This window comes from Crocuta crocuta, unplaced genomic scaffold, assembly GCF_008692635.1.
Source record: "Crocuta crocuta isolate KB4526 unplaced genomic scaffold, BGI_CrCroc_1.0 scaffold256, whole genome shotgun sequence".
NCBI lineage: Eukaryota > Metazoa > Chordata > Mammalia > Carnivora > Hyaenidae > Crocuta > Crocuta crocuta.
In genome coordinates, this window is record NW_027530999.1 from 908,145 (window position 1) to 915,826 (window position 7,682).

The window sequence follows — 7,682 nt, forward strand, 5'->3', positions numbered from 1 at the left end:
TATGCATTACATAGCATATCAAAATCTTATTTCTTCTTTCAGATAGGTTTAAGGTTTCATTTTCTCCCATACAACTGTCTGTTGTAACACTAGGTATATGGGAATAGAGTAATCTAAGAAAATAGAATTGTCTGAATCAGAATTAGAACTATGGATTTACCTTAGAAATAATTCTTCATTCCATGTATATTATGTCACCTCTGTAATTGTTTTAATGTTGCTTATCTTCTTTAACATGAACTCTTTAAAAAATGGAATACCCTCTCCTCATGAGCTGCAGAATCAAAATCATTTTCACTGAAATAAGGTAAACTTTTTGATCCTATCACATTCCTAAAATGCCTTTGAGGATAGCTAGTTTTTCCTAAGTCTAACTATTCATCCATTGTTTACCTCCCATAGGATACTAATTCATTTTTTAAACTCAGATATCAACATTTTGTGACATGAACTGAATGCTATCACCCTAGTGTACTTTGAGTTAATCATACTTCCAAATTCTTGTATGCAGTTGTAGATAGAATTACTTGTTTCACATCAGCAAAATCACATCAACAATAAGACATTTGACTTCATTGGTCCTCACAATCTTTATTTGAAAAAGGAGGAAGTCAGGCCACAGAAGCTATAAGCTTTTTTCCAGCCTTAGCATTGTGTGATTCTATACAAAATCAGAAGTTTCATTAATATTTTATTTTAAACAAAATTATATCTGAAATGTGCCTTGAGAGTAAATCATTTTAAAATTAGTTTCAAAGCTTTTATATTGTTCTAAATACTTCTAAAATTATTTGTGTTATTTAATTATTATTGAGACTCTTTTTATATATAAGATATTGTAAGTTATTTTAACAAAACAGAATAAAACAAGGTTCTTGTCTCTATCTGCTACATCTAATGAGTAAAGGAGTACCGAAATAATTAAACAAGGGGAAAACTTTATGAATTAAGAAAATTTTGTATTATAAAGAAGTTCCCAGCAAAGAGGTATATTCAACTGGAGGATTAATAAAGGCTTTATGAAGGTAATGGGATGTGAGACCACTTGAAAAATGAATGAACTTTCATTCCAAAGGAGCAGGAAGAGAGAATACATTCTTAAGACAAGGAAAGAGTATGAGTATAACTTGAACTGTTTGGAGACTAGCTTAATAGTATAGTTTGTTAAAAAGTTAGGGAATATGTAGAACTGAAAAAAGACAGGGACCAGTTTATAAAAGACCACTGTATTAATAAGCATTCTTTTGGTTACACATGACAGAAAACTCAACTCAACCAGGAAAGAGAATATATTAACTGGAATAACTAAAATTCGGAAGAAGGGTCCCCTGAAGTGTGGTTTATTTAATGGCTCAAATTTTGTCCCCAGGAGATTGACTAGACTATTTCTCCCCCATATTGATTTTTCTTCCAACTTTAGAGTGCTAGATGCTGACAGCTTCAAGCGTACATCATTAGTGCAACCAGTCCAGAAGAATGAGTCTGCTCCAAAATAGTCCAGGACCTGAGTCCATTTGCCCTGGTTGGCTGACTTGGGTCATATGCCCATCCCCAACTATGACCAATGGGTATTAAATGCACTGTTGATTCACCCACGGTCATTTGTTCCACCCCCAAATCCTGGTAGTAAAATGTTTCCCACCACACAAATGGGCAAGAATGGGAAGGAGAGAGTTCCTGAAATCAGAGACAGTTCTTCCTACCACTAGAGGAAGATATGGCTCTGGGTGGCAAACTCCATTCCATGACAATGAATACAAAGCTAAAGCTTTATTTATTTATTTATTCATTCATTCATTCATTTTAATGTTTATTCATTTTTTAGAGACAGAGACAGAGTGTGAGCAGGGGAGGAGCAGAGAGAGAGACACACACACAGAATCAGAAGCAGGCTCCAGGGTCTGAGCTGCCAACACAGAGCCCGATGCAGGGCTTGAACTCATGAGCCGCGAAATCATGACCTGAGCTGAAGTAGGACACCCAACCAACTAAGCCACTCAGGTGTCCCCAAAGCTAAAATTTTAGGTATCAGTAGGCTTATTAGTAGGCTTATTCCTATTTAGGTAGGAAACTAATAAGGTGTTTGGACAGGGCAGTAAATATGAACAATGCTGATCTTTATGAAATTGGTCTGGCTCCAGTGAATGACTGCTTTGCGTGGGAGATAGGTGGAGGTGATAAAACTAGCTTTGAGACTGGTAACAAATTTAAAGAGTCTATACTAGGATGGTGGTCATAAGAATAGTAGGAAGGAGTCACATTTGTGGGTTTTTTGCAAATATTTTTTTTCACCAGGACTAGGAAAGTCTCAAAGGTACATTTAATATTAAATGCAATATTGTATTGCTGAAAGAATATTGTCATAAAGAAAAACAAATATAAATTAATTTAGTTTAATTTCTTAAATTGGTTTCATAGTAAGCCCAAGTCGGAAGCCTCCAGCTTGCTTACTCATTTGAAAGAACCTTGCTGCCATCTCCTAGTCACCAAAGTTCATGTACTTTTCTTCAATCATAATTCCCCCTGGCAGCCTGGAGTCTGCTGTGTGGGCTTCCAAAATTCTTTCCAGATCTAATGCCCTGAACACCAGTTAATCCCATTCAATGTGTCAAAGACATAAAAAGGGCAAGTGGGCAAACTTTAACAAAATGTTCCTCCCTCTGATTGAACAATAAAAACCAATTAGTCATTTTAATTTGGGTCTACAGTTTTTTTACTTTTGTTCTCTCCTACACCATCTTTGAGCAGCAGGGTTTGAATTGTACAGATTATAAAAGAATGGTTGAATCACCACCAAAAGACTATTATTAATGATTTTTTAAGTCCACAAGCATACTGACATCATCATTATTACTCAGCTTTTTTAAAGATTTAATAATACTGAATTTTCAATAGCCATTTAAAATGCATGAGGATTCACTTATTAATAAAATTTAACTTGATCAATACAAAACGTATTCTGCTACCACTCAACTCTTTAATATAATGATTAAAACTAAAAGCAGTATTAGCACATTTCTTGCTGTTAGAAAGCTGAGTGTGCTATGATTTTATGTCAAGTCTTCTGGCCATTCAAAATACAGTGAGATTATCTTATAAATGGAAGAGAATATGCATTGTGCTTTTCTTTTGCCACTGGCGTTGCTCATGACTATCATTGCAAAAGGCAAGAGCTAGCTTTGCCATATACTACATCAATAAATAAACCACCTAGGCCACAGTTGCTGCTCAATTTTGATGGTACATACAAAGTACTTGGAGTTCTTGTTAAAATGAAGATTCTGATTAAGCAGGTCATAGATGGGGCCAGAGAGTCTGCAGTCCCTTGAGACTGATGTTACTGGTCAGTAGACCACACTTTGCATAAGAAAGGTCTTTGAATTTAAAATGAGAAATATTTTCTGGAACTGGAATCTGGTATCAAATCATGCCCATTTTAAGCTGCAAACAACAATGGGAAAGGAATGAGATGTGAATTATCTTTCTTTTCTTCAGATCCATTGCAAGCCTTAATAATGTCAATTACTCTGAGTTTAGGTTTAGCTGAGCAATCATAGCCCATCCACTAATAAGTCAGACTGTTGCTGATGGTGGTATTGTGGCCAGTGAATTGTATACCTGTGTACAGGTCTGGTTAGAAAAGATACATTAGTAACAATTCTTTACACAGTGTATACAGAGACTTTCTTCTTTTGCTTCCTATGTTAGATGTTATTGTTTAAGCTTGACACATATTACCAATTCAGCTTCAAAGTTGTCTTTCCATGATTCCAATTATTAATATGAAAACTAGAAAATCCTGTGAAAGGTCAAATAAAGCATTTAGATGTTTGGCAGAGATTTCCATTTTTATTCAAATACTTCTGGTAATCAGAGTGGCAGACACATAGCTGTTGCCACTTGTCTTTTCTTTTGTGCCAAAAGAACCACACCTTTTCCAAACTGCTGCATCTCTGGCTTGTTTGCCTTGTGTCACTTTACCTTAATGATTCCCTGGGGTGAACAAGATTACACAAAAGAGATACTTTCTCACCATTACTGGAGTCAGAGCATAGAGAAAGTTATGCGCATTTTCTCCTTTTAAGATCTTAAAAAAAATTTTTTTACAGTTATTTATTTTTGAGAGACAGAGACAGAGCACAAATCGGGGAGGGTCGGAGAAAGAGGGAGACACAGAATCCAAAGTAGGCTCCAGGCTCTGAGCTCTCAGCACGGAGCCTGATGCAGGGCTCAAACCTACAAACTTTGATATCATGAGCTGAGCCGAAGTCGGACACTTAACCGACTGAGCCACCCAAGTGCCCCAACTTTTAAGATCTTTTATTTTTTTAATTTTTTTTTTTTTATTTCTAGGAGAGAGAGAGAGAGACAGCGTGAGCAGGGGAGGGTGAGAGAGAGAGGGAGTCACAGACTGAAACTTGCTCCAGGCTCTGAGCTGGCAGTCAGCACAGAGCCCGACGCGGGGCTCGAACCCACGAACCGCGACATCGTGACCTAAGCGAAAGTCGGACCCTTAACCGAGGAAGCCACGCAGGCGCCCCTTAAGATCTTTTAAAAACAACCTATTTGAAACTTGTAAAAAAAAAGATTTCCACAAATATAATTATATTATGATTCAGCTTTTTGTTATGTGCATCATCAAATCCTTAAGGGTCACTGGAATACCAGTCCATACCTGCTTTATCTTATGGATTTTCTATTGATATATCTATTTGCACATGAAAAGTTTCTTTTTGCACCAAAACACCATATTACTTAGCTAAAATCCTAAATTTGGATGGCAATTTTTGGTGTAACCAAATTAAAATACATAAATTGCTAAATGGTTCTGTGAATCAAAAGTTATAGTGAAATACTGACACGAATTAATAGTCAGACAAGTGTTTTTGCTCACAAAGCTTTTATTTATAGGCTTTGAAGGAAATATTTGTGCTATGGAGAGGATTAAAGTTCAAAACTGAAGGGGAAATGTTTGACTAGAAGAAGTTAGATGTAAACTTTTAGATAGGGGAAATGGGAAATTGTAGAATCTATGTAGAGGTTTCTTTATTTTGTATTTATTTATTTATTTATTTAAAGAAAAGTTGAGATAAATTTATCTTTCTGGAATGATAAAATGTACTCCTGTCAGGAAGCTGGACTATGGGTTCCATGAAGATAGAACGCATGTTGATCTTATTCATCAGTGTATTTCAGCATTTAGCATAGCGCTTATACATGCTAAATTCTTAATAAACATGAATGAAGACAGGGATGCCTTCACAGATTCACTTACATTCCTGAGATTTGTGAATGTAGGGAACAACTAAATGAGTTACTTAGGTTTTCTAAAAATGATGTATATTTAGGGTACCTGGGTGGCTCACTTGGTTAGGCATCTGACTCTTGATTTTTGGCTCAGCTCATAATCTCACAGTCATGGGATTGAGCCCTGCATTGGGCTACGTGGGGAGCCTGCTTGAGATTCTTTCTCTCTTTCTCTCTCTAAAATAAATTTTTTTTAAATTTTAAACAATTTTTTAAAATTATATATTGAGTTTTATCTTCAACTCTAGGTAGTTGCCATGCTGTGCCGACTCCTTGAATCTGCCATTAGATAATAGTAAGCATATAATGGATTGGAAAAGTTTGGCCCCACTGTTACTTTATAGAATTCTAGCACTTTAAAATCAAACAGAAAAATTTCCCCAAGATTTTTATACCAATATGCTAACATTTTACAATAAATATTTCCCCTCTTTTAAATTTATAGAGCTTGACATCTCAGAAAATGGTCACTCATCTTATCTGGAATGGAAAAATGTCTGTTTACATACTCATATATGGTGGTTTATAATTTACAACTCCCTTTGCATGCGTTCAGTCCTCAGTCACCCTGTGTAGTAGGCTGGGAAGATATTTGCCTTACTTCAAAAATGAGGAAGTAGAGAATTAGTATACTTGCTTAAAAGAGCAGTGAGGTAAGGAGATGGAATTAGCACTTCTGTCTCCTGACTCCTATTCCAGTGCTCTGTCCTATAAAGGACAATAAATGATGGTACTTTCCTTTTTACATTTCCTATGAACATGTCTCAGTTTTCAGGATAAAACAATGAGTTTGTCATGCAAGATTTAGATATGAAAAAACTGAAGTCTAAAGAGGGCAAAGGATATTTTCCAAGATTAACTTTTGGTGGAATCTAATAGGAATCCACATCTTCTGCCTTTACAAGTCTTAATCATTTTGTGGTTGGTTGGTTGGTTGGTTGGTCAGTCAGTCCATTGTTTTCAGATGTATTGGATTAGATTAATCATTTCTTATATTTATGTCACTCTCTCCTCAATAGTCCATTCATAGCCATGTTTTATTTATATAGCAATTTTTATATGGTAATACACATCCATGAATCACCACCCAACGTAATAGCTAAGACACTGACAATTAACCTTCATATCAAATGCCTCCCCATTTCTTTACCCTATTTCTCTTTACCCAGGTTCACCAACATTCTGAATACTATATTCCATATAGTACATGATATATATTTATGTTCTTAGGGAGTTGATATATTTTTTAACTTTACGAAAGGTATATCATGCTATATACATACATGTTATATACATACATACATACATATTTAGGGGATTACATTTTGCTGTATATAACCTGGGGGGCAGGTTGTTGTGTAATTGGAGATCTTATTACCAGCAAAACTAGGTAGTCACTGTAAACTTGTACATATATACACACATATATATGATGTATATGTATTTATAATGTAGAAACTACATAAAACTGTTCAGTCTTTAACTTGAGACATATCTAAATGCACTCTACCTATATATTGTATAGTAAAGATCCATTCATTCAACAAATATTTTTAAGTACCAACCATGTGTCAAGTGGTATTATATTGTGCTGACACATCCGTGCAAAAACAGATACACTCCTCCCTGATCTCATGGAAATCACATTGAATATAGAAAGACAGACAATAAATAAAGTATGTAAAATATATGGGATGTTAGATGATGTTATGTGCTACGGAGAAAACAAATCATAGAAGGCCCGTAGGGACTGGGGTTTGGAATTTTAAGTAGTGTGCTCATAAATAAATTGAGGGTGGGTTGAGCTGGGAGAGTCTTTATTCACCCAGTGTCACTGAGGTAAATTGTGAGAGCTGAGTGAGAACAGAAGTAAACGCAGGGACAGTTGGGTGACTCAGTCGGTTAAGCCTCTGACATCTGCTCAGGTCCTGATCTCAGGATTGTGAGTTCAAGCCTGCATGGAGCTCTGTGCTGACAGCTGGGAGCCTGGAGCCTGCTTCGGATTCTGTGTTTCCTTCTCTCTATACTCCTCCCCTGCTCACACTGTCTCTCTCTAACACACACACTCTCATTCTCTCTCTCTCAAAAATGAATAAACATTTTTTTAAAAATTAAAAAAATAAAAAGAACAAAGTAAACTCTTCGGAAACCCCCACGCTCAGCCCATTATGTCTGTACGATGACAGGCTTAGTCGGTATTGATGGCCCTGGGAGAAACAATGCATTTTCCTTCCACTTTTCTTGCATCTGACCATCTACAGTGCCGGAGTCTCCGTGGATGCGGCCGCCACCCCTGAACGCCTTGCGCGACCACCACCCTCCGGCACTTTGCCCGCCGCGTGCATGCATCCCCTTCCCGCCTCTCCCGGGCCCGC